This window comes from Camelus ferus, chromosome 14 (genome assembly GCF_009834535.1).
Source record: "Camelus ferus isolate YT-003-E chromosome 14, BCGSAC_Cfer_1.0, whole genome shotgun sequence".
In the NCBI taxonomy this organism is placed as follows: domain Eukaryota; kingdom Metazoa; phylum Chordata; class Mammalia; order Artiodactyla; family Camelidae; genus Camelus; species Camelus ferus.
The window spans coordinates 17,169,604-17,197,417 of record NC_045709.1 but is presented as its reverse complement, the minus strand read 5'-3'; the positions used below and the strand labels follow the sequence as shown (position 1 = coordinate 17,197,417).

The following is a 27,814-nucleotide window of genomic DNA, read 5'->3' as shown; positions in this document are numbered from 1 at the left end:
CTACACATGCATAGCTTCCCCCATTATCATTATCCCCTACCAGAGTGGTATAATTATTACAATTGATAAGCCCACATTGACATATCAAAACCTGTAGTTTGCATTAGAGTTCATTCTTTGTGTTGTATACTCTATGGATTTGGACAAATGTACTGACATATATCCATCCTTACAGTATAATACAGAGTATTTTTCACAGCCCTAAAAATCCTCTGTGCTCCACCTATTTCTCCTCACTAACCATCCCAACCACTGATCTTTTTACTGTCACCATACTTTTGCCTTGTCCAGAATGTCATATAATTGGAATCATACACTATGTAGCATTTTCAGATTGGCTTTCACTTAGTAGTATGCATTTAAGTTTCCACCATGTTTTTCATGACTTGATAGATGATTTCTTTTTGGCACCGAATAATAATCTGTTATCTGGATGTATCACAGTTTATTTATCCATTTGCTTACTGATGAACATCTTGATTGCTTCCTGGTTTTGGCAATTATGAATAAGGCTGCTATAAACATTTATGTTCAGGTTTTTATATGGACCTCAGTTTTCAACTCCCTTGGGTAAATACCAAGGAGCAATGTGATTGCTAGATCACATGGTAAGAATGTTTAGTTTTGTAAGAAACTGCCAAACTGTCTTACAAAGTGGCCATACCATTTTTGCATCCCCACCAGCAATGAATGAGAGTTCCTGTTGCTCCACAATGTTTTCAGCATTTGGTGTTGTAAGTGTTTCGGATTTTGACCATTGTAATAGATGTGTAGTGGTATCTCACTGTTATTTTAATTTGCATTTCCTTGATGACATAAGGGGTGGAGTATTTTTTCATATGCTTATTTGCCATATCTTCGTTGGTAGGCTGTCTGTTAAGGTCTTTGGCCTATTTTTAAATCTAGTGCTGTTCATCAAATTTTTACAAACCAAACACACTAATACCTGACCAAGAAACAGAATACTTCATATCAGTAAATTTGTTTTAGCATAACCGTTATGCCATTATTTTATTACATCTAAAAATTAAGCAATGATATCATTAAATGTCTAGTATTCTAATTTCCAAATTTCTCATAAATGTAATTATTTTTTAGTTTATTTTCTTGAATCAGGATCCAAGTAGGTCCACCTATTGCAACTGGCTGATCAGTTAACCCCTTTTAGTGTTTAGATTCCCTTTCCATCTCTCATTTATTCCCCCTTGGAATTTATTTTTTCAGTTTTTATTTTTATTGAGGTATAAGTGTCATATAGCACTATATTAGTTTCTGGTGTTCAACATAATGATTCGATGTTTGTATTTATTGTAAAATGATCACCATAATAAGTTCAGTTAACATCTGTCACCATACATAGTTACAGAATTTTTTTTCTTATGATGAGAACTTTTAAGATTTACTCTCAGCAACTTTCAAATATGCAGTACAGTATTATCAACTATACATTAAATTCTCATGACTTGTTTTGTAACTGGAAGTTTATATGCTTGGCCCCTTTACCATTTCACCCAGCTCCCACCTCTGGCAACCACCAATCTGTTCTTTGTGTCTATGAGCTTGTTTTGTTTTGTTTTAGATTTCATGTATAAGTGAGGTCATATGGTATTTGTCTTTTTCTCTCTGGCTTATTTTTCTTAGCATAATTCTGTCAGGGTTCATCCATGTTGTTGCAATTGGCAAGATTTCATTCTTTTTATGACTGAATAATATTTCATTGTATATGTATGAACCACATCTTGTTTACCCATTCACCTACTGATAGACACTGAGGTTGCTTCCATATCTTGGCTGTTGTAAATAATGCTGCAATGAACATGGGGGTGCATACATCTTTTTGAGTTAGTGTTTTAGTTTTCTTCAGATAAATACCCAGGAATGGAATTGCTCAACCATATGATGGTTCTATTTTTAATTTTTTGAGGGACCTCCATATTTTTTTCCATAGTGGCTGTACCAATTTACATTCCCACCAACAGTGCACAAGGGTTCCCTTTTCTCCACATCCTTGCCAACACATTATTTCTTATATTTTTGATATCCATTCTAATAGGTGTGAGGTGTTATCTCATCATGTTTTTGATTTGAATTTACTTGATGATTAGGGATGTTGAGCATCTTTTCACGTACCTGTTTCCTATCTGTATGTTTTCTTTGGAAAAATGTCTATTCAGGTCCCCTGTTTATTTTTAAATCAGATTATTATTTTGCTACTGAGTTGTATGAGTTGTTATATTTTTCAGATACTAATTCCTTATCAGATGCATGATTTGCAAACATTTTCTCTCATTCAGTAGGTTGCCTTTTCATTTTGTTAATGGATCCCTTTGCTGTGCAGAAGCTTTTTGGTTTGTTGTAGTCCCATTTGTTTATTTTTGCTTTTGTTTCCTTTGGTTCTGATGTTGACTCTTAGAATTTATTTAAGAAACCAGGACATGTCCTCCATATTTCTTATATATTGGTACTTGCTTCTAGAGGCTTGATCAGATTCAGGTTAGATTATTTCGGCAATGTTACTGCATAGGTGCTGCTATGTTCTTCCATCAGGGAGCATCTAATATTCAGTTGTCCCTCTGTGTAATGATAGCAAGTATTTGTGTTCAGTGTCTGGATCTATTATTTTCATTAGGGTTTAAAAAATGATGATATTCTAGTTCTATCATTCTCTCTTCATTTATCAGCTGGACTACTTCTGTTCACAGAAAACTATTTGATTATTCCTTGGCAGGATAAATGATGGATTATTTCTCCTTATTTGCCAGGTTTCAAAATAATGAGTTAGTTCATTAGCAATCTCCAACAGTGACTTAGGGTTTTTTCTTAAAAAATTTATTATGAACTGATGGATTTAAACATATTTTAGGTAGTGATTCATTATTGGACAGTTCAACAATAGAGGTTCATTAAGTGAATATGATGTAACTACAGAATGAAATAGTAGTATATAGTCACTATAAATATAAGTGTGTATTTATTCACTTGAAAGTTATTCATGATATTTTATTTAAAAATCATTTTTAATATTAAATACATAATCTTGGTACCAAAGGGAATAATAGTGAAAAATTTCTCTGCCACCATTGTTCCTAAGCCACTCCTCCTAGGAGTCCCCTAAGTTTGTGTATCCTTGTTCAGATCTTCCTCAACTTACGATGGAGTTATGTCCCAATAAACCCATCATAACTTGAAAATACCGTAAGTCAAAAATGCATTTAATACACCTTAACCTAGCGAACATCACAGCTTAGCCTACCTTAAGTGTGTTCAGAACACTTACATTAGCCTACAGTTGGGCAAAATAGTCTAACACAAGGCCTGTTTTATATTAAAGTGTTGAATATCTCATGTAATTTGTTGAATACTGTACTGAAAGAGAAAAACAGAATGGTTGTATGGGTCTAGAATGGTTGTAAGTATGTTGGTTGTTAACCAGCATGATCTCGTGGCTGTAGCTTGCTTCCATATTCCAGCATCACGAAAGGGTATCATACCCCATATCACTAGCCTGAGAGAAGATTCAAACTCAAATCCTAAGTCGAACTATCATCGGTTGGGGACTGTATATTCTTCCAAATGTTTTAGAGCTGATAGTTCAGAAGCTATGCATTGGTGTGGCTGTGTTTTTAAAATAATAAAATACTTCTATAATGTTTTTATATGGTCACTTCCTGACCCCTTGAGTACTCTCCTTCCTCTTTGGGCACTCCAGCCACTCCCTGTCTCCCTGCATACCTTGCCTGTCATCCTTCAATTAAAGGGTGAATGCCTGGCACAGCAGGGAGCATACAGCATCCTGCTCAAGCTACAGCCTGTATCTATTCTGATTGGCCCTTGCCTGTCCTGTACCACTGCAAATATTTTAAATGTTATCCCTGGAGATTTCTATATAAGCAAATACATCTGATTTTTTCAAGGAGAGAAGGCAGACTATAAAACATTATAAATATATATTTTACTATATTAAATTTATATTACAAAGCGTATTAAAATTATATTTTTGTAAAATATAAATGTAAAATGAATATATGAATAAACATATTTCAGACATATTACATAAAAAGTATTAAAAGCATTAAAAGTAGTTTTCTCTGGTGGCATGATTAAGATTGATTTTTTTTCCTTTTTAAATCTTAACTGCATTTCCATATTTCTCTACAATAAACACATTTTTTACACGTGTATATGTATATTATATATATATGTACATATATATATACCTAAACTTGTTTTACTTCAAGAAATTAAAAAAAAATTTTTAAGTAATAGCAACAGTTTTCGATAGCTCCATCTGCTGGCTGCTGAATAAAGTTAATTTTCAAATACTACTATGTTTTTACTATGGCCAGCACAAGAAATATAATTCCTGTATTAAAACAAAGGATGCTTCTTATATACCTATGAAGAGAAGTATCAGGAGTCAAGTTAATTTACCTGGAATGAAAAGTGATACAAATTTGTTTGGGTATAGAGTGGGCTATTACCCCATACACAAAAATAAACTGCTTAGAAACATGACATTGAAGAATTGGTTTGGTGTTTCTGGTTATCTTACACTGACATGCTGATCTTGTTGACTGTGTAAAATAAAAACATTGATTATGGTTGAATATGGATGTATAGGTAATGTATCATATTGTAGGAATTCATACAGTTTTTCAGATACGTTTGGAGCTGCAGTCTGAACTCTCCTGTGTCATTCTCATATTTTCAAGTGAAATTGTTCTGGGTTCCATATCTCTCTATTATTTCCTGAAGCGGAATTGATGATAAATGCTTTCCTAAACACAAATTTCTCTTTAGATGGTAGCAGAAGGTATTATAATTTGCATAAAAGTCAATCATCTAGCTTTGGAACTCTTAAAAAGTAAGATCTATCATTATGCTAAGTGAAATAAGTCATTCAGGAAAAGAAAGTACTGTATGATTCCACTTACATGAGGTATCTGAAGTAGTCAAATTCATAGAAACAGAAAATAAAATGGGAGTTACCAGGGACTAGGGGAAAGAGGAAAAGGGGAATTGCTGCTTAACGGGTATAGAATCTTAGTTTTGCAAGATGAGAAAGTACCATAGCTCTGTTTCACAACAATGTAAATATGCTTTACTGAACTGTACACCTAAAAATGTTACAATGGTAAATTTTGTATTTGTTTTACCACATTAAAAAGTAGTCTATAATATATATATTACATTTAATATTTATATATTGTATATTTTATGTATAACAAATTTGAGAGAACATATTGAAGCAACCGTGCACTGCACTTAGGGTTCCATTTTTCTGGTCTCCCACAAGTCAGTATTTTCACAAATTTATTGTATATATTTGTGACTTATATGGGGCTTAATTTAAAAAGAGAGTCAAACGTTTGTAAGATGGAATGGGATTTTAAAATTACATACTTTTTAGATTAACTGGAGGATGATGAGGTTCACTTAAAAAATTTTCCTGGCTATGGTTCCCTGGACAAATCACTTAGCTATCTGAGTCTTAATTTCTTTATGTAAAATGAATTGAAAGAGATGATCATTTTAGTGCTCTATGAACCCTAAAATTCTCAAAGTCTTTTCATGGCATCTTTCTAACACTTTTCCTAACCAGCTCTAATATATGTAAACAAACTGATAATCAATTTAAAAAGCAACCATCAAGTAATTGAAGGACTATTAGGTACATTTTATATAAGAAATTACACCTAGTTTGATCTTATAAAAAGGAAGCCTCCTCTCTATAATGGGTAGATGTGATATGAATGTCTAAAGAACAGACTTGTTAAATATGCATGTACATACAGAATTAATACAGCATCCATACCCTATTTGGGAAGAATATTGAAATCCTGAGAAAGAATAAGGAATGTTTCCTTTTTTTTTGCCCTTTTTAAAAATAGTGAGGCAAATATTTTCTATAAAATAAAAATAGCATAGGCTGTAAGACTATGGAGAGGAAAAGAAAATTAAGATGAAGGGTAAATCTACAAATGAAGGAAGTCATGGGCTTAAGCAGCATGGGTGTGGGAAGGGAGTGAAAAAATAAAGAGCAATAAGAAGTAGATAAAAGTGGTTAAGTTAAGTAAAGGAGTCTGGTTGAATTAATTGGGGTAGGCACCCACATAGCCGCAACCCTACCTAGTCTACAGTAGCAGGAGTGGCCCTATGCCAGACAATTCATTAAAATCAAAATGTAAATAAGAGGTTTGGGAGAGAGTTCTCATTTTTATTCCATTAAGTCATTTGGCCAGATGGTTCTATTACTCATTATTTCTAACAACATATAAAGAAATTTTATTTTAGATGAAAATGTGTTTAAAGGAGCTCATGTATTATTATAAGGATGCTTCTGGTATTAAGTTTAACTGCTTGCTGAGAATTATGGCTAATTCTAGTGGCTAGTCATAATAGTCATTAAATAAATTCTCATTTACTTTCTTACATATCTGAGCCAATGATATACTTGATATAAATATGAAGTTTAAGATCATTGTTATATGTCAAAATAAAAACCTGAGCCTAAAATAACAATATACATACTATACTATATGTGTATAACACTGTGAATGTATGTCTCTACATAAATATTTATGCATATGTATTTAAATACATGCACTTCTACTGGTATTGTCATACTTCTTAACAAACTTCAACAGTTGCAAAGAATATATGATGAAACAATGTTGGCTATTTATTACAAGTTGTTTAAAAAATAGCATTTTGATTCCGGGGTTACTGGCTATGCTGTTCACAAGAGGAAGCCACTAGCCACACATACTTTTGAGCACTTGAACCATGGCTAGTGGGAATTGAGATGTGCTTTAAGTGTAAAATTCACAAGATGAACAAAAGAATGTAAATTACCTCATTAATAAAATATTATATTGCTCCCATGTGCAAATGACAATATTTTGGATTTACTGTTTTACATAAAATATTATTAAAATTAATTTTACTGGTTTCTTTTCACTTTTTCAAGTTGGAAGATTTTAAGTTGCATACATGATTCATATCATATTTCTGTTGGATAGAGTGGATTTAGAGCGTAAATAAATGCAGTTTCCTCCCATTAACCATTGCAGGCCCATGGATTGCACACACTGCTGAGTGCTGGCCATAGGGTCCTGCGCAGTGCATTCAGGAATTCTCAGCCTGCAGCTCAGATCCTGTCAGTCATAATAATGACCTATGCTGTTTAACTCCCAAGGAAACCAAGACTAGCAAGTCTGTATATTTACCCAAATGATCTTTGCTAACACACACAGACACATAACCCCAAAGATCCCAGAGAGTTCTTTGGGAAAAAAAAAAGAAAGGTAAGAATTTCAGTATAATGTATGCATAGGTGATTGGGAGTAATGTTGATTATCAGGTAAGAAGATGATACAAAACTCTTTAAGATACTAAATGTACTTAACAAGGTAAGAATTCTAAAACAATGTTTAAAAAGAAAGTCAGCAGGAAACTGTCTTGGCTCACGTTTGCTGGCTGCGGCATTGAACTGTATTATGAGGTAGAGGTCATCTTAGAACCCTTCTTCTAATTTCTCTTTGTGGCATCCTTCCCCTTCTAGCTTTTCTCCCTGTTTGGAAATCCCAGCACCTTTCTTGGCCCTGTCTCTCTTTTTTTTTTAAACATTTTTTATTGACTTATAATCATTTTACAATGCTGTGTCAAATTCCAGTGCTCAGCACAATTTTTCAGTTATTCATGGACATATACACACTCATTGTCACATTCTCTTCTCTGTGAATATACACAACACTTTGTGTACATTTCCCTGTGCCATACAGTGTAGTCTATTCTACAATTTTGAAATCCCAGTCCATCCCCTCCCACCCTCCACCCCCATTGGCCCTGTCTCTTTTATCTGCCTCTCTCCACGGAAAGGAAAATAATCTTCTCTTAGTGTAAAGCCTGTCAAAGTGTGGGCTGACAGGTGCATGCAATGCGCATAAATTTGCCAGGTGACTTTGAGACCCTTCTGCTCCACTCCAGTTGAGACCCACTGCCCTGAGACTGAAGATGAATGTGGCACTCTTCTAGGAGTATTTGCATTTTAAGGACGGTCACAGGATGGGCACAGTGCTTAATACAGGGGATTAATTATGGAAGGAGGAATTATAGGTACCAGGAGTTGAGTTTTGGGTGAGGGTGGCGGTGAATAGCCTGGTGATGGCAGTGTCACAAACAGGGGTCTGCCTTTAGGGGTTTGGAGAAGACCGCTCCAGTCCTTCACCTCTTGCTTAATGCCTACAACATCACAAAGGGAATTTCTATTCCTCTTAATCTCTGCTGACAGATACGAATGGGCTAGTGAGTTACCTTTTTCAAGTAATGCAACCACATGCCAACATGTTTTCTGGAGATCCAATACCTTAACCCAAAGAATTACTAGTGGGAATTTCAGCAATGTTGTAGGCTGGTGGGAGTCTTCTTGTTAGCCTTTGGGAAGTACCTTGAATTACACCGAATAAGTAACAGCCTATATCTAGGAAGAGCCCAGTCTCCTCATTTACTAACTAGCTGCCCAGCATGCTGTACTATGTATGATAAATGTTTTACTGCATTTTGGAGTGAAATGATAAATGTGAAAGTAAAATGATGTATTTGTTTTGATCAGAGGTGGCCTTTCAGAAATTCTCTTACGTCTCCCCCTGTTTTATACATGTATACAGTTTCTCATAACTCAGTTTACTTCCAGTGCATTTTAAAAGTGATTAGGACTTATTTGTGTTATTCATATACTTGAATGAACATAATTGCAAACACTAAGTACTGTATTTCTAGAGGAGCACATTCATATAGCCTTATATTTTCTTTTTAACCTGGAAATTACTTTCTTTCAAATGGTATAAAGTTGAAATTCTAGACCCTCAAGAGACAATTTTGCAGCATACACCTGCTGATACACCGCCTACCATGTCCTACAAGGTCCAAGTGCTCCACAGATAAGGTAGGGAGAATAGCCAAGTATATATGATTTCTGGTGTGGAATAACAAGGATTTCAGAAACCATGCTTTAGTGAGGCTGTATTCAAAATGTAATGGGGTAATGTAGGTGCTTTTAGGGTTGTTCATACTAACTATGTGCATTTCTGATGTCTTCCAACTTCCTAATCCCCTTAACCTCAGCTTTAGACCCTATTAAAAAAAAATCCTGATAACTCAAATATGAGTATTGTGGTAGGCAGAATAAGAACTCCCAAAGATGTCTGTGTCTTGTGTCCCAGAACCTGTGAATATGTTAGGTTACATGGCGAAGGGAAATTAAGGCTACAGATCAAATTAAGGTTACTAATCATTTGACCTTATATTAGGCAGATTGTCCTGGATTATTCAGGTGGGTCTGATGTAATCAGAAGGCATTAAAACTGAATGAAGGAGGAAAAAGGGAGTCAGAGAAAGATGTGACAATGGAAACAGGGTCAGAGAGATGCTGCTGTGTTGACTGAGGATGGAGAAGAGGAGGACCAGAGCTAAGGAAATGTGGTCAGCCTCTAAAAGATGGAAAAGGGTAGAAAATAGATTCTCTCCTAGATCTTCCAGAAAGGAATGCAGCTGTGCCAACCTCTTGATTTTAGCCCAGTGAAACTTGTGTCAGTCCTCTGAACCACAGAATTGTAAGGCTGTACATGTGTACTGTTTATTAATAATTTGTTTACAGTAGCAATAGCAATAGTTTCCTATTCAGGTAGTGACAGGATTTGTGGTTCTTTATAATTAAAGATAAGTCTCCTAACCAAGTCTGTATAATCAGCATTTTTTACATCATTCCCATATAATTTCTCTTTCACAGGGTAGACAAGTTCACAACTGATTTTTGAATGGTGTATGTTAACTTTTAAATTATGCCACATCCAATTATATAGCTCCTGATGAATTATAACGGACTTTTATTTTTATCAGATGTCTTAAGTTCATAGAAAAACTGAGAGGAAGGTACAGAGATTTCCCATATACAGCCTACCTCCACATTTGGTTGTTTTTTTAAAGCCTTAAACAGAGAAGCCTATTTTTCTTTTAATATCTACTTCAGATTCCAGTTTTCCTTAACACTGTTGCTTTAAATGAAGGTTTATATTATTGATTTGTGTAAACCCATTTGCTGTTGCATAAAACAGGTTTTTTGTTGTTGTTGTTGTTATCAACTATAATTCATTGAGGCCTTAAATTTTTCCCCCCTCTCTCCCTCCAAATAGTAATCGCCACATCAACTTTTAACATACTCCCCCACAGCTGCAAGACGGAGGAGCGGCACCTCCTGGAGGTGAAGGTTAGAAACCCACCTCCTGGAAGGCGTCCTTGTGGTCTTATGATTATTTCTCCCTCCAATAAGGACAACTGTGATAAAACGAATGAATGGAATGCTTTGTTACAGGTGGAATTACAATGTCCCTCCCCCTACCCGCCGCGTAAACAATACCTCAAAATGGGAAAGCTCTGGGATTAAGTAAAGACGTAACATACACAGTACAGAAAATAGAAAAAATCTATTTTATGGCATTTTGAGATGACTAGATCAGAGTCACCGAGTAAGGAGCAAAGTAGTTAACATCAATTTCATTTACACAGCACAACATTAGGCCTCAATTTCAGTATTTTTAAAAATGCCCAACTTTTATAACAAAAGTTAGAGATACGTAACAATTTATATGATTTTTCGGCAAAAGTTAGGAAGCCTTAGGGGCAGAGAAAGCATTGACACCCTTGGTCTCGCCGCCACAGCAGCCACAGCGGCCACAGCGGCGGCGTGCCCGTTTGGCTGCGTGCGCGCGCGACGGGAGGGGCGGGGCGAAGCGGAATCCGGCGCGCGCGCGCGCACGGGGCGGGGCGGAGGGGAGTCTGGCGGGTCGGCAGGGGCGCGAGCAGCTGTCTGGTCGGTAGGGGGCGCTGCTCACCCACGCGGCGCTCTGCCTGCCCCCGGGTGCTGTCCGCGGCGGTTCGATTGGAGCAGCCGCCGAAGAGCGCTTGGCGCCATTTTGAAGCGGAGAGGAGGAGGAACGGCCGGGCTGGCTGCGGAAGGGGAGGGGGGGGGTGGAGGCGATTGGATGCGGCGGCGGCGGCGGATCCCGGAGAGCAGCGGAGTGAGAGGAGTAGCGAGTCGGACACCCGGAGGTAGGAAATAATTCAGTTAACGGAAAGAATGTCTCTCCTCCCTGGTCACCGCGCTCCATTTTTCAGCGCCCGCCACCGCGGCTGTGTCTGTGGCGGGGCTCAAGCGCCGCCCGCCTGCCAGCCGGGACTCTCCTCCCGGCATCGGGGGCTGCAGCCGCCGGCTGCCTGGCGGCGGCGGGACCGGGAAGAGCGGGGCGCGGGCCGGGGGCGTGGGCCGGGCTGCGCGGTGGGGGTGGGGTGGGCCCCACGGCCGGCGCGCTCCCTCCACGCCGCGGGCTCAGCGGCAGCCTCTGGAAATTAAACTTGCCGCCTTGGCTCGGCCGCGGCGCCCGCGGCCGGGCGAGGGCGGCGGGCGGCGGGCGGTGACCTTGCGGGCGGCCGGGGGTCCGCGCCGGCTGTCCGGCCGCCCCGCCGCCCGCGCCCCGCCGCCGCCCCTCCCCCCGCGCCGGGCCGGCCGGCGGCTGTTTCCCGGGCGGCAGGCGGGCGGCGCGGCGCTCCTGTTGAATCCTCCCGCGGGCGGGTTTTCCCCCTTCCGGGCGAGGGGCGGGAGCGCGGGTCCCGGCCGACTCCGGGGCAATGTGCGGGCCTCGGCGTCCTCGCCCTCGCTGCCCGGTCCCCCGCGCTGCGCCCGCGCAGCCTGCGCTCCGGCCGACGACAACGGGCCGATTGAGTGACATTTTTATACTGTTACTTGCCAGTCACCGGGGATAAAGCGTGCTCACCGCGCCTCTTGAAGCTAGTGCTGGGGGGCACCCGAGGACCTAGTTGAGGAAGAGCCCAGAGCGGGCCGAAGTGGCTCCTCCCCGGCGACCCCTGGGTTCTGGCTTTCGTTTAGGAAGCCTGGGAGATGGGACGACAATGCCAACGGCGTGCAACTGTGTAGTTGACATTTTTGCAGTCTGTTATCTTAGTGACATCTGAAAAGTTTCTGGTCGGGAGAAGCTTGTTGGTGGTTTTTTGTTTTTTTGTTTTTTGTTTTTGTTTTTTTTTGCTGCTATCACCCTTTGGTGTATACGTTAAAGCTGCGCTAAGCGGCGGTACAGTTATTCGAGGGAATGAGTCTGAACCCTGAAACGCTGCACCTCGTCGTCTTCAAATTGCCTGTTCCTGCGTTCTTTTGCCGCCCGTATAAACTCGGCGAAGGGTTTCAAAGAGCAGGTCCCTATCCACTTAACAAACGTTTTAAGCATCCTAACCCCTAAAGGGGACCTTTTATTTGACTTTGAAGAACGTACTGTGAACGCTCTTTTCACAGTTTTATTGTGAAATGATGGATGGGCAGTACTGTCTTGAACGACCACACCAACCCTGTTTATTAAACCATTTCCGAAACTTTGGATATAGCCTTTAATTTCGAAGGTTGGTCTGGGGTCTTGAGTGAGTGAGTCTTCTACTGTTTTCTTACTAGTCCGTAAAAATTCAAGTGTGTTTATGTATAAGAGGCGACCTATAAATAAATCACAATTATTTAAAACTTGAGTGGCAATGTAATCATTGCCCTCAGTTAACACGTTAAGTTCCAAGACTGGGCATAGAACATTTTCTATACTACCTCATGTAGTAGCAAGTAAAATAGTTAAAAACACAAAAATGATGTTAAGCAAAATAAGGACTAGTAAGGACACTTATCAATGCAGTTCATATGTCAGAGATGTTAGCATTTTTAGGGACAATAAAATGGGCATTTCCATGATGCATGCAGGTCAGTTGGTAGAACAATCTTGTATCACCTGGTATAGCAGAAAACCTAATTACAATTTGTAGTGGTGAATATGTAGGTGAAAGTTTCAACATGGAACTTCTTATGATAAAATAGGTTTATTCCGAAAAACAACTATTAAAAAATCGCTGTCATAACATTCTTTCGAAATAAATTTACCAATGTATACAGAAAAGGTGCACTTTAGACTTTATTTGATTACTGAAGTAGTGTATGTGTGTGTGTGTGTGTGTGTGTGTGTGTGTGTGTGTGTATAGGCCTTTGGACTGTTTAAAAAAATTATCCTCTGGGTTTTACTTGAAGGTCTGAATATTTTAAATAACAAAGTAGTGTTTGTACTTTTTTTTATATATACAACTTTTGGGCCCTTTCTTATTTTCTCTTTTTTTTTTTTTTTGTTGAGATTAATTCTCCTTATGTTAACTTTGTTTTTACAGCAGTTTTTGTACTCTTCTGTCACTTTCATTCCTGTTTGGTATGCCTTTCTTTTCCCTCACTTTTCCCAAGAGTTAGAGGAGATAATGTGGTGATGATAGTGGTTCTTGTTGTCATGGGATGTTTTGTACAAAGCTTATTTGACATATATTTCTACATGGGTTGGCTATCGAATAAGTTTTGATTTTAAAATTTATATTAAAAGTGTTTTGCAGCTTTAACAGTCACAAAGAGTTAGGTTTTGAGGACTGGGCTTTATCAATAATTTGTTAAGCCTAAAGTAAAGTGATTCTCTGTATTAGACAGAGGTGGCCCTGGTGAAGAGTGAAGTGGTAGACTATACCCAGAACTTTGTGAGAAGGGAAAAATTTGGGGAGATTGTGCTCTTTTTTTTTGCTTCTCCGTCTTGGAGAATTAAGATTGTCCTGTGGCTTCCTCAGGGCTATGTTTTTTGATCACATATACCTAGAACTAACAGGAGAGTACACGGTGAGTTGGCTGACAAGTGTTGTATATTGGAAAAGAATAAATTTTTGTCTCCTCGTTAGAGAGCTGCAAGGAAACTTCAGTGATCTCCAACTCACGTATATGCTTGAGAAATTAGGTTCAGATTGTAATTTGATTTATCCAAAGTCACAGTCATATTCCTGTGGTGGAATTGGGGCAGCCCTGAAATATCCTGGAGGTTTAGAAGCATCTACATTGTCTGTATTGTTTTATTCAGAGCTTAAGTAATATTTAAAATTATTGCCAAATAGCATATTGTTCTCTATCTCCTTCTCCCCTTTTCTTTTCATTCATTCAGCCAAGAAATAAAGTTTTGAGGTTAACCATCTGTTTCAGAGTTGGATTTTAATAATTTCTTTCCAGGATTCAGTCCACTTACGTTGTCTCAGAAGATAACCTCTTGTATGTTTCTGTCTTTTGGAGGTGCTTGGTCTTTCATTGTGACAGTACTTGAGAAGGCATTTACTTCTTCTTTGTTAAACTTGTAAGCCAGAGTAATTTGGAAGTTAGTATTGCACTTTATTTTGTTATAAAATGTATGTGTGTATGAGTGTGCATTTTTTTACTTTTAAACTCAATTTGCTGCACAAGTCATTTATCACTTACAATTACAATAGGTGGTAGGAGAAAACTGTTTGAGTATTCCTGTTTAGAAGTGTTAAAAATTCCAAAAATACTTAGTTTAAAAATAAACCCAGTAACTTCTCGGAGGACATATTTACTTTTTAATCTTATTTAATGAGCTGCCAAATGGTTTGAAATTCTGACATCTTGGAGTGGAGGTCAGCTCTTCCACACGCTACTGTTATGAACCACCTGATAGCCATTTCCCCCAATACTTGAAAAAGTATTTTATAACCTTTTCTCAGTAATTAGTTCAAATTAAGGATAAGTTTGTTGCTTTGAGGCTGTAATTGTTTGAGTTGGTAGGGGTGATCATGCTTGGTGAGAAAATCATGAAGATTATACTCAGATGAGAAAAATTAGTTGGTTAAGGTAAATCTTAAACCCATTAATCTGAGATATTTAAAAATATTCAAAACAGTTATTGTGCTCTAATGATTAGACATCAGTAGTAAGCGACAATTGGAAATACTTGGTTTAGCTGTGTGAAACTTCTAAGCTAAGGAGAGTGGAGGAAAGACTGATAAGCAGGAAGCTATTTTGAGGCATCTTTAAAGGGCTATGACCTAGAAGTACTCCACTAACTTGCCTCCCTTTGACAGAGAATGCTCTGACCTGATTCAGTTAAAATGAACAAATACTAAGGTTCATATACATACAGTACTGGGGATGGTGCAGTAAACAGGACTGAGACCCTGCCCTGGAGAAGTTTAGAGGCGTGGTTGGCCACCTGCACCAAGGTGATGATAGCTGAGAAAAACCAGAGTAGGATCCCTGCTGTTAATTGATTCTGCAAGGGTCAGGCCTTCCTCCCTCCTCACTGACAGTTGAGGTTGCCCTTCTTTATGTGAGAGAGTGAAGGAGGGGACATTATAACCACAAGCATTGTCTCTCTCTAGGAAAGAATGGTTAGAGGGCCCAAAAGGAAAACGAGAGTTTGTGGTTCCCTGGGCAGTGTAGGGATTCTTTTTCTCTTTCATCTCAGAGGTTGTTTTAGAGAGCTAAGTGAAGAAATTTCAAAGAAAAGTCCTAGATATATATCCAAAATGTATTTACAAAATATATCCCTTAGTAGTTGAAATTCCATCAGGCAGTTTCCATTAGTATGCAGATACTGGGTCGGGAGTAGGGAGGGGATGTGTGGAGAGTTGGTGGTGAGAGTAGTTAAGGTTGGGAGGAATGGAGTACTTTAAGGCTTGAAATATACAAATTAAAAGTTATACCTATATATGATAAACAAATTCTAATGGTACAGAAAAGTAAAAATAAAAGCTACTTTTCCTCTTTCCCCTAAAAATCCACTGTTAGCAAGTTTCCAAAAAGTTTACTTTTCAAAAAACTTACACAAATAGTACTATACCTTATTGCTTTTTCTTGTTATTAAAAACTATTAAAAACTGTTTTCCTGCAGTTTATTTTTTTCCATAGTTAATGTCATGTAGCTCTTTTCATATTGGCAGATATAGGTCAACATAGTTTTTAAAATGATTCATTTTATATGCACGTATCATAATTTATTCTGACTCTTTTTTAGGTTGTAACAATTTACACAAACTAACAATATATGAGTATGCCTGTTACATGTTCACCAACACAGGACTTTATTAAACTACGCTTTTTGTTGACTTGATATGTGAAGTTTGTATCTTGTTTGGGGTTTCCATTTTGTTGATTATGAAGAGGGTAAACTTTTTTAATATGCTTATTGGGCAGAAGTTACTTGCAGCACATACTTTACATTGAGTAGGTTAATTTATCTATGACCACACCCCCCACCCCAATCTAAAATGTTCTGAGGGAGATGGTTAAGAGGAATAAGATTTTAGAGCTTGGGGCACCTTGGAGGGGAACAATGCTCTGAATGGAAAGTCTACAGTGCTGGGCTTTGAACAACCAAGGGTTAAGATAAGGTTATTTAAAGTTCTTAAGTTTATCTTAACAGAAGATACATAAAGGCAAGAAGGGAGATTTGATCGGGGCAAATAAATTTTGTATAGGGTCAACTCTGTCTCCTACTGTCTTCTTGTCCTGTCTCACCACTCCCCACTCTTGCCCCAACTGTCATTTTATTTTTATTTATAATGTCATTTGATTTGCTCTTCTTCCCTGGTCGGGGTGGCAACCTTGAGTTTGGTATTTCAGTTCCTCCAGAGATGAGGGACACTTAGTTTCTTCTGTAAGGGAAACTGATTTTCCTTCAAATCACTCAAAGGGAGCAGTTCTCATTTCTAACATCTTAGGTCTGTTTTCTGATCTTTACAGTTGGTGTTCTGCTAGTGTCAGAGGCCTTGCATGCTGAGCTATACAGAAACCTGGGGTGTTGGCATGACTACAGGGGCTTTGTTCCTATTTAATCCCTATATGCTGCCCCAACTTCCAGCTTCACTTTTTTCTTTTTTTTTATGAAATAGTTTTTTCTTAGTAGGCTTGGAAGGGAGTTGGTGTAAAAGGCTCTTGTCTGTCACGCCCTCTTTCCTCCACACAAAATGGTAACTGGGAAGAAGTGATGTTAATTAGCTTGATTGTGGTGCTCTTTTCACATTTTGATACATATATCAAAACTTAAATACATACATTTTATCTGTGAAAGGTACCTCAATAAAACTGATTTAAAAAAGTTCTTATCTTTCTCCAATTATTATATATACTAGTTAACATCAAATGGTTGGCCTTTTTTCATCATTACCTTTAGCCTAGGCCAGTGATTCTCAAATGGGGGGTGACTTTGAACACCCCTTCTCTCCCCAGCTCCTCCCCTTCAGGATGTTTGGCAATGTCTAGAGACATGTTGGTTGTCATAGCTGGGGGGTGGTGGGGAGAGTGGTGCTACTGAGTAGAGGCCAGGGGTGTTGCTAAACATCCTACAGTGTGTAGGGCAGCTTCCCACAACAGAAAATTATCTGGCCCCAAATGAAACCCTGGTCTAGGCAGAACTAGTCCAGGAAGCCTGCAGTTAGCCCCAGCTCAGCTGAATTAGATCTGCCCACCAACTTTGATGATAGCAACCAAGCAGCAGTCATGTTTCATGTAATCTTATGCTCAAAATGGAGAGCTTTGAAATATAGCTCCTGAATACTTTTTTCCCCTCCTCTGTGTCTTTGGTCCCTTTCTTTTCAGCTTTTTACTTTCCTTCTCCTCTACCTTTATGATATAACATAATTAGGTCAAGGTTTTGTAGTCCTAGTTGGAGTGACTTGAACAGCAGTAGGAGCATATGTCAGCATTTGATGTGGTGCTTGATGAGTGAAGTCCCTTGGTAAGGATAACAGAAGAGCATGGCAGTTAAGCATACAGATGTAGCATCAAGACTGCTTGGGTTTTTATCCTGCCTCCATCACTAGCTTGCTGTGTCACCGTGAACAAATTACCTAATATTGCCAAGCCTCAGTTTCTTAATCTGTGAAGTGGGGATAATAGCAGGTATGTTATTTTTAAAAGCAGCTTTATTGAGATATAATTCACATGACATAAAGTTCCCCCATTGAAAGTGTACAGTTCATTTTTTTCTAGTACATTTGCAGGTGTGTGCAACCATCACCACAATCTGATCTTAGAACATTTTTGTCTCCCATGAAAGAACCCCCCAAACCCATTAGCTGTCACTTCCCATCACCCCTTATCTCATTAGTTTTTGGCATAAGCCAGGCCACGTGCTTACCCTGGTGCCAAATATGTAAGTACTTAATAAAGAACTATTATAACTTGGGGCAGTGAGACTATTTGTGGCAAGCTCATTCACATCACTTTAGAGAAAGCAAAGATAGATAATTGTTGAATAGATAATTTGCATGCTATACTGTGCAAGGAAACTGTTCAGAGATACAAAGGTGAAAGATATTCCTTCATTTAAGAGGTCTATATTCAAATAGGAATAAAGATTGGTATAATAAAATACTAGCTGTAATTATAAAATAATTACAAAACAAGACAGAGTAAAGTGGTTTCAGGAATGTGTGAACAAAATATTTGCAATTAGAAATTTGATAAAGGGAGATTGATTAGTTATGTTAGGCTAAGAGCGCAGGAACCATGAAAAACTCCTTGAAAGAGGGACCATTCTGGCCAAGTCTTAGATGATAAAGTATAAGACTTCGGCTCCTGTGAAGAGCACTTGGAGAATGCTTTGCCTTCTGAGGTGGTGGTGGTATCCTCCTCATCATTTTTTGGCTGCCTCATACTGCTGCCAAATAGTTGCCTTGGTAGCTACACCCACACCCTTTTTTTGATGTTTCTAATCTGTTGTGAACTTGGGAAATTATCTAAACATAAGAAATAAATAAGCTTTCAGTGAAAGTGTGATGTCTGTGAGAAAAGGATATGATTATGTGGCCTTATGCTGTCACTTTGAGTTAGTTGCCTTTTTAGTTTTATTCTTTGGATTAATTGGGTTTATTGAATAAACAATTCCTACATAAATTAGACTTATATAAATGTCTTCCTTTTTTTTTTTTTTTAATTCTCCAAGGCTTCTTCTAAGAGCTATACCCAACCTTTCTTCTAAATTTCCTATCTTTTTCTCATGTACCATCAAACATGATGCCTCCAGTACAACTTGTCCAAAACTGAGCTGCCTTCCTCTACCCTTTAACACCTGCCTTGGTTAACAGAGTTGTTTTTTTTTTTTAAGTTTAGTGACTAGACAGCAACTTGGGTGTCATCTTGACCTATCCATCTCCTTTCTTCTCAAATCAAATGAGTTACCAAATCCTGCTGATTTCTGATACAGTAGTTTCAGTTTTTTAATGCTATATGCACATTAATACTTCAAAAGTAAAAAAGCAAAAAGAGAAAAAAAGATGAACAGTAAAAAGTCACTCATCCTTACCCTTCCTCATCTGCATAGTTAGTTCCGAGATTCCTACAATAGTTTACTAGTATTATTGATTTCTTACATATCCTTTTGGGGATTTAAAAAATATAACCCTGACAAATACATTTATCTCACCCTACTCCTCCTCTCCCAACACATGTTTTACATTAATGTTGGAAACTTTAACTGCTTTGCCTCCCCCCCTCCACTTAACAGTATACCCTGGGGATCTTTTTGTATTAATATATAAAGTGCTGTCTCACAGCAGCCTCAGAGTGTTCATTTTTATTTATGTACCATAATTTAACTAGCCCATTGATGGACAGTTAAGATTGTTTCTAGTTTTTATTATTATAAAAATGCTACATTGAGCAACCTTGTACGTATGCAAGTGTGTCTGTTGATTAAATTCCTAGAAGTGGTATTGCTGGGTCAAAGAATATAGCAGGTACAATTTTGATAGATATTGTCAAGTTGCCCTTCATAGGGGTTGTAACAATAATGTATATATAAGAATACTTGTTTTCCTGTAGCCTTGCCAACTCAGCATATAATTAGACTTTTTGGATTTTGGCTAATATGATAGGTGAAAAATGGTACCTCAGTGTGGTTTTAATTTACATTTCTTTTATGAGTGAAGCTAAGTATCTATTCATAGATTTGGGCCATTATTATTATTATTTTTTCTGTGAACTGTCTGATCTTAATCTTTACTCATTTCCCTGTCCATTTTGGGGATCGTTAAATTTCTCTTCAGCCTGTGTTCCATTGGTAGAGTTATTAAAAGTAAACATGGCTTGCTTACTCATTTGCAGTTGCCTTCTGACAGGTCGCTCTTCTTGCATTCTCACTCCCTCCTTGGCTCTGTCTCACACTGTTAGCGGAGTGATACTTCTCATCGCAAATTTGAATGTGTGATTCCCTAGATTAAAACTGTTCAGTGGCTCTTCACTGTCTCTATAATCCAGTGCCTTAGCATTAGCATGGTACCTACCTACCTTGCCGATATTTCCTTTTGCTCCTCATAGGTTCTCTAAATTCCAAGAACATTGAACTGCTCCTCGTTCCCTATTGTGTTAGACCCTTTGCTTCTGTGTCTTTGCATGTGGTATTTCTCTGCTTATAAAGGTCCATTCCTGCATGTCTACAAGTCCAAAGGCCTGCTTTTCATCCTCTACCTAATGGAAAGGCTTTCTGATACTTAACTCTTCAGTTAGGCAGTATCTGCGGCCCTCTTCTCCTTCTTACAAATCCTTGTGTATACGTTTATAATGGAAAACTTCACATTATGTGTTGTTATTAAATGTTTGTTTCCTTGCCTAGATTGTTACCTTCCTGAGGGCATGGAGTTTTAGTTATTTTGGAAACTAGCATAGTGTTTGGCACATAGTAGATGAGAATACATGCAAATATATGTATGTATACACTAAATATACGTGTGAACAACCCAAGACTGAAGAAAAAAGAAAAATTAATACTGTAAGCTCAAATTTATTTTTAAAATTTATTTTATTTATATGGAGATGTAAGTTAAATACAATAAAATGTACAGATCTTAGCTGTTCACCTTGAGGTCTGATGGTTATACCTGTGTAACTAATAATCAAAAGATGTTACATAGCATTCTCGTCACCCTAGAAAGTTCACTGGTTACCCTTCCCATTCAATTCTCCTCTCTGCAGGCACTCTGATTTCTAACAATGTTGATTATTTTGTTTGGTCTTCATATAGTATATACTTTTTTGCATCTAGCTTCTTTTGCTTAACACATGTTTCCAGATGAATCTATGAGGTTGGATGTGTCAGAGTTTTTTCTTTTTATTGCTGAGTATTAGTTAATTGTATGAATATACCAGGGTTAATCTTTTCTTCTGTTGTTGGACATTTGAGTTGTTTCTAGTTTTTTTACTGTTAAGAATAAGGTCTGTACGGATCTTCTTGCAAACATGTTTTTTAATTTCTCTTGAGTACATACCTAGGAATGAAATTGTTGCTTCCTAGGCAGATGTGTTTAACTGTGTTAGATACTGCCACCTAGTTTTTTGAAGGGTTTTCTCTTACATACTCCCACCATGACAGTTGGAGAATTCTAGTTGCTCTACACTTTTGCCAACATTTGGATACTCATTCTTTTTAATTGCAGTTATTTTAGTGGATGTGATACAGTTTTTGACAAATTGATACAATAATAGTGTAATAATTATAATTATAATATTATAATTATAATAATAAACTAATAATAATTAGTGTATTTTCTTTTGTGAAATACCTCAGTTTTCTACACACTGAAAAAATTGGTTCTTTATTGTTGATGTAAAGAATTCTTAATATAGTCTGGATACAAATTCTTTGTCATATCAGTGTTTTTAGAGTATTTTTTCTCCCAACTTGTAAGTTGTCTTTTCCTTAACAGTGTATTTTGATAAGCTAAAGTTTTAAATTTTGATGAAGTTCAATTAATCAGTTTTTTCTTTAATGGATTTGAGTTCTGAGAAACCTTTGCCTACCCAGAAGTCATGAAAATAATTCCCTTGTTTTCTTTTAGAGGTTTCTGTCTTTTACATATAGGGCTGTGATCTATCTTGAGTTAACCGTGCATGGTTAAGTAGGGGGTTGAGGTTCATTAAAAAAAAGTTTATCCAATTCCATCACCATTGTTGAAAAAAAAAATCTTTTCCTTTCCAGCACTGAATTGCCTTTGTCTCTTTGTCCAGGATTGCTTGAACTTTATATATGGATCTATTTCTGGACTGTGTTTTGTTTCATTGATCTAATTGTTTTTCCTATGCCAGTATCATATTGTCTCTATTACCAGAAGTCTTGGAATCAAATAGTTTGAATCCTCCAACGTTGGCCAGTCTAGTTCCTTTGTGTTTCCATATAAATTTTAAATTCAGTTTATCAATTTCTATTTTTAAAAAAGCCTTTTGGAATTTTGGTTGGGATCTTGTTGCAAGATGGTTCCCATTGATCCCTGCCTCCTTGTATTTATACCCTTTTATAGTCACCTTGCACATTGTGTGAGGATTGGTCTGTGTAACTAATAGAATATGATAGAAGTGATAATATGTCACTTCTGATATTAGATTATAAAAGACACAGTGGCTTGCGCATTGGTCTCTCTCTCTCATCACTCACTCTAGGAAAAACCAACTGCCATGTTGTAAAGAGGCCCACTGTCAAGACTGTGAAGGATCTGAGATTTTACCCTACTTGTAGGCTAACAGGTTAGCCTACTACAGTTTCATGGATGCTGATAGAAGACATGAGATTTCTGGGTCTCAGTGGAAAAATAGTTTACTGTCACAGCTATAGCAGTAGCCCGGGTACTGTCAGCATTTTTGTACCAGTTCCTCAAGCTCCAAATCGTACCTCATGTAAAGAGGGTCAGATGACAACTGCGCATGCAGTGGTTGTGTTACAGGAAAGGAATTCTGAACATAGGGAACTTGGATGAAAGAAAATTTTTATTTATTCAGTTTTAAAGATTACTTTCCATTTACAGTTATTACAAAATATTTGCTATATTCCCTGTGTTGTACAGTATATCCTTGAGCCTATCTTACATCCAGTAGTTTGTACCTCCCATTCCCCCACCCCAGTATTGTGCCCTACCTCCCCTCCCCACTGGTAGCCACTAGTTCTCTGTATCTGTGTCTGCTTCTTTTTTGTTATATTAACTAGTTAGTTGCATTTTTTGGATTCTACATGTAAGTGACATCATGTAGTATTTGTCTTTCTCTGACCTATTTCCCTTAGCATAGTACCCTCTAAGTCCATCTATGTTGCTGCAAATGGCAAATTTTCATTCTTTTTTGTGGCTGAGTAGTATTTCATTGTATACATATACCACATCTTTATCCATTCATCCATTGTTGGAAACTTAGGTTGTTACCATTCTTAGCAATTGTAGATAATGCTGCTATGAACATTGGAGTGCATGTATCTTTTTGTATTAGTGGATTTTTTTCCCTGTATGTATGCCCAGGAGTGGAATTCCTGGATCATATAGTAGTTCTATTTTTAGTTTTTTGAGAACCTCCATACTGTTTTCCGCAGAGGCTACACCAACTTACCTTCCCACCAACAGTGCACAGTGGTTCCCTCTTTTCAACATCCGCACCAATATTTGTTATTTGTGTTCTTTTTGGTGATAGCGTTTCTGACAGGTGTGAGGTGATACCTCACTGTGGTTTTGATTTGCATTTCCCTGATTATTAGCCATGTTGAGCATTTTTATGTATGCCTGTTGGCCATCTGCATTTTTTCTTTGGATGAACCTGGATATTTTTTAATGGACAGTAAGCATACCTACTCCTTGCTCTGGAGGATACTTTATCTTCTAAATCTGCTTACTTTATAGATGTCTTTGGAGAGGTAGTCTGGAACATAGGGCAGTAAGAGCTTCAATTGCAAGATGTGCAGAAATGCAAGAGACTGATGGAATATTGTCTTCGAACATCCATATGACAAAAAGCTGGGCTCTTCTGCCAATAGCTTTGAGTGAACTTGGAAGCAGATCTTCTGTCCTTCAGTTTATTGTGGACCTATCTACAACTTGCAACCTCATGAGAGACCCTTGAGCCAGATCCACCATCTAAGCTGCTTCTGGATTCCTGACCCTTAGAAACTGTGTGAGATGTTAAATGTTTCCAACTGCTAAAATTTCGGAGTAGTATATTACACAGCAGTAGATTACTAATACAATTGTGTACTTCTTTTATGTAGGTCACCTTTTTTTGATGAGTGCTATAAACATATATTTATATATAAATATCTATGTAAATATGCAAAATCTCTACATCACCCCACTAAAATAGATGTTTCCATGTTAATGTGGCAATTACACGATACAGTTTTATGTTAATGTATTAACATGTGCCTATAATATAAAGTAACATCTTCCCGTCCCCCGTAGAGATCTTGCATGTTAAAATTTATTCCTAAAGGTTTTTCTTTTTGGTGTTATTTTCTTAATTTCATTTTTCAGTTTTTTCCTGCTAGTATATAGAAATACAGTAGTTTTTTTTAAAATTGTTATCTGCATATCCTTTGACCTTGCTTAAATTCACTTACTTCCAATAATCTTTTTGTAGATTCTTTAGGATTTTCTTTACAAAAACAATTCTTTAAATTCACTTAGTTCCAATAATCTTTTTGTAGATTCTTTAGGATTTTCTTTACAAAATAAGCTTTTTATTTCTTTGTCTTACCTTATTCTACTGTCTAGCATTTTCAGTTTAATGTTGATGAGAAATGGTGACAGTGGACTTTCTTGTCCTGTTCCTCATCTTAAGGGGAAAGCATTGTCTTTTACCATTAAATAGAACGTCAGCACTGGGTTTTTTTGTTTGTTTGTTTTGTTTTGTTTTGTTTTGTAGATTAAAGAAATCAGTTGGAGGATGTTCCCTTCTATTCCCAGTTAACTGAGATTTTAATTTTTAAATTATGGATAGGTGTTGAATTTCCCCCTTTTTTTGTATTTCTTGAGATAATTGTATGGTTTTTACTCTTTATTCTGTCATGGTGAATTACATTAAACCAGTTTTGCATTCCTGGGTTAATCTCAGTTGGTCATGATGTATTATCCTTTTATCTGTTCCTGAATTTGGTCTGCTAGTATTTTGTTAAGGGTTTTAGTGTTTATGTTCATAAGGAATATTGGTCTATAATTTTCATTTCTTGTAATGCCTTTTAATAGCATGGTTATACAAGCCTTCTAAAACTATTTATGAAGTGTTTCCTCTTCTGTTTTCAGAAATAGTTTGTATATGATTGGTATTATTTCTTTAATGTTTGGTAACCATCTGGGCATGGAGGTTTTTTGGTGTGTGTGGGAAGGTTTTTAGTAACAGATTTCATTTCTTTGGTAAATATATGGTTGTAGGGATTTTCTCTTTTGTCTTTTTTTCCTAAGCAGTGTATCTCATTTAGGTTATCAAATCTCTTAGCACAAAGTTTGTAACTTTTCTTTGTGGTCCTTGAATGTCTGTAGGATCTGTAGTGACCTCTTTTTTATTCCTGATGTTGGTAATTTGTATTTTACTTTCTTCTTGATCATTCTTGCTAGGGGTTTAGCCATTTTTTTCCCCACAGCTTTTGGTTTCAATAATTTATTTTAATTGACTTTTGCTCTTTTCTTGGTAATTTTCTTCACTCTTATTTTCATTTTTTGTTAATTTTTTTTGGTGGGGGGAGAAGGAGGTAATCAGGTTTATTTGTTTTTTTAATGGGAGGGATTGAACCCAGGACCTCCTGCATGCTAAGCACATGCATGCTCTACCGTTGAGCTACACCCTCTCCAACCTTCACTTTTACTTTCTGTTGGTTTAATTTGTTCTTTTTTTTTACCTTTCTAGCTTCTTATGCTAGAAATTTAGGCGTTTAATTTGGGAACTTAAATACTTAAATTTAAGACTTTCTTTTAAAATATAAGTACTTAAAGTTATAATTTCCAAATAATTTTTTATATAATTTTATATTTTTATTTTTATATATTATATATATTTTTTATTTTATATATTATATTTTTATTATCTGTTCAAAATATTTTCTGATGTTCCTTGTGATTTCTTTTTTGACTCTTTTTTTTTTTTTTAGAAGTTTGTTGCTTAATTTTCAGATAGTTTGAGTTTTCCTGGATAACTTAACTGTAATTGATTTCTAATGTAATTCTGTTGTAGTCACAGAATATACTCTGTAAGATTCCTTCATTTGAAATGTAAGGCTTGTTTCATGGTGTAGTATATGGTCTCATAAGATTAAGTTGGTTAATAGTGTTGTTCAAATCACCTATATCTGAGATCAGAAAATGTTCTGCAAAGGACTGTATAGAAAATATTTTAGGTTTTGTGAATTATACAGTTTCTGTTTTAACTACTCTACCCTTGTAGTGCAAGAGCAGCTGTGATAGTATGTAAATGGTAGGTATGGCAGTGTTCTGATAAAACTTTATTTATAAAGATGGGCAGAGGGCCATGGATCTGCCCTGCAGTTTGCTGACTCCTGATTTATATGCCTGTGGATTTTTTTTCCCATTTCTGTTGCTGAGAGAAGGAATATTAAAATTTCCAACTGTAACTGTGGGTTTCTTCATTTTTTCCTATAACTTTGTCAGCTTTTGTTTCATGTATTTCCTCCATGCAGTTTTTACCTCAACCTCTGATACTAAGTGCGTTCTCATTTACAGTTGTTATGCCTTTTGGATGAATTTATCTTTATCTGTGATAATTCTTCTTTATTGAAGTTAATTTTTTTCTGACATTAATGTGCATATGTCAGTTCCCTATGTTTAGTATTTATATTCATGGTGTATAAGTTTTTGTTATATGTTTAATCTGACTGTGTCTTTGTTTTTAAAATGTATCTCTTATAGGCAACATATATTTAATGGCTTTTTTCTTCTTTATTTCTTTCTCTTATTATTAAACATATCTAATAATCTCTGCCTTTCAGTGGAGGGTTTGGTAACTACATTTAATATTATTTATATGGTTGAGTTTAAGTCTACCACTTTGCTAATTTTTTTAATTGACATATAGTTCAGAGGTGCAGCAAAGTGATTCAGTTATAGCTATATGTTTTATATTTTATCTGTCTCTTCTCTCTTCTTTTATTGCCTTTTATGTTAGTCAAATTTTAAAAAATATTCTATTTTGAATCCTTGATTGGTTTTTTAAGCTGTACTATTTTGTATAAGTGACTGTTCTAGAGATTACAGTGATCATGATTGACTTTTACAGTTCATTTAGCATTAACATTATGCCACGTCATGTAAAGTGAAAGAACCTTATAAACCATAATTATATTTGACCTTTATGCTATTGGTGTGTGATCTTTTGGTGTAATACAATGCTGTTTTTGCTTTAAATAGTTGGTAGCCTTTTAAAGAATTTGAGAGAAATAAGTCTTTTGTATATAACTACATAGTTATTATTTCAGGTTTTCTTTATTTCTTTGTGTTGTTCTTAGTTTTATCTGATGTCATTTCCCTTCAGCTTGAAGAATTTCCTTTAACATTGCATAATGTCCAGGTCTAGAGATAAACTCTTAAGCTTATGTATATATATTTACTCTTATTTTTCAAGAACATGTTTGCTGGATATAGGTTCTGGGTTGACAGTCTTTAACTGCTTTAAATATTTTGTTAAATTGTCTTCTGGTCTCTGTAGCGTCTTTAATTTTGAACTGTTTGATGTGTTCTTTTTCATTTTTTTTTCTTTTTTTTTTTTTTTCTGCTTAGAGTTTGTTGAGCTTATTGAATTTGCACATTGATTTTTTTCACCAATTTTTAACCATTATTTAAAAATGCTTTTTCTGCCCCATTTGCTCTTCTTCTGAGATTCTTCTTATTTTGTTTGAAATTGTACTATTATAAGTCTGTGAGTCTTTGTTGTTTTTAATTTTTTCCCAATCTTTTTCCCTCTGTTCTTCAGATTGAATAATTTCTACTGATCTGTCTTCAAGTCATTGATCCTTTTTAATGTTGCTTTTAAAATGCTGTGAAGCCCATTTTCTCCCCTCCATTTACTTATTTACTTACTTTCCAGCTTCACTGACAGATAACATTGTGTAAATTTAGCCTGTACAACATGATCATTTGATATATG

At 36.7% G+C, this 27,814-nt stretch overlaps 1 protein-coding gene across 6 annotated transcripts in view; it reads left to right on the top strand.

The window, feature by feature from the left end:
* Positions 1-10,992: 10,992 nt before the first annotated feature.
* PDS5B (PDS5 cohesin associated factor B) overlaps positions 10,993-27,814 on the top strand; it is a 163,850-nt gene continuing 147,028 nt past the window's right edge. For 3 of the 6 annotated variants that reach the window (XM_032496325.1, XM_032496322.1, XM_032496328.1), the window contains exon 1: positions 10,993-11,109. The gene's annotated coding sequence lies outside the window, so the exon portion shown is untranslated. The remainder of the gene's footprint in view (positions 11,110-27,814) is intronic. The other 3 variants (XM_032496326.1, XM_032496327.1, XM_032496323.1) reach the window with 1 other exon arrangement.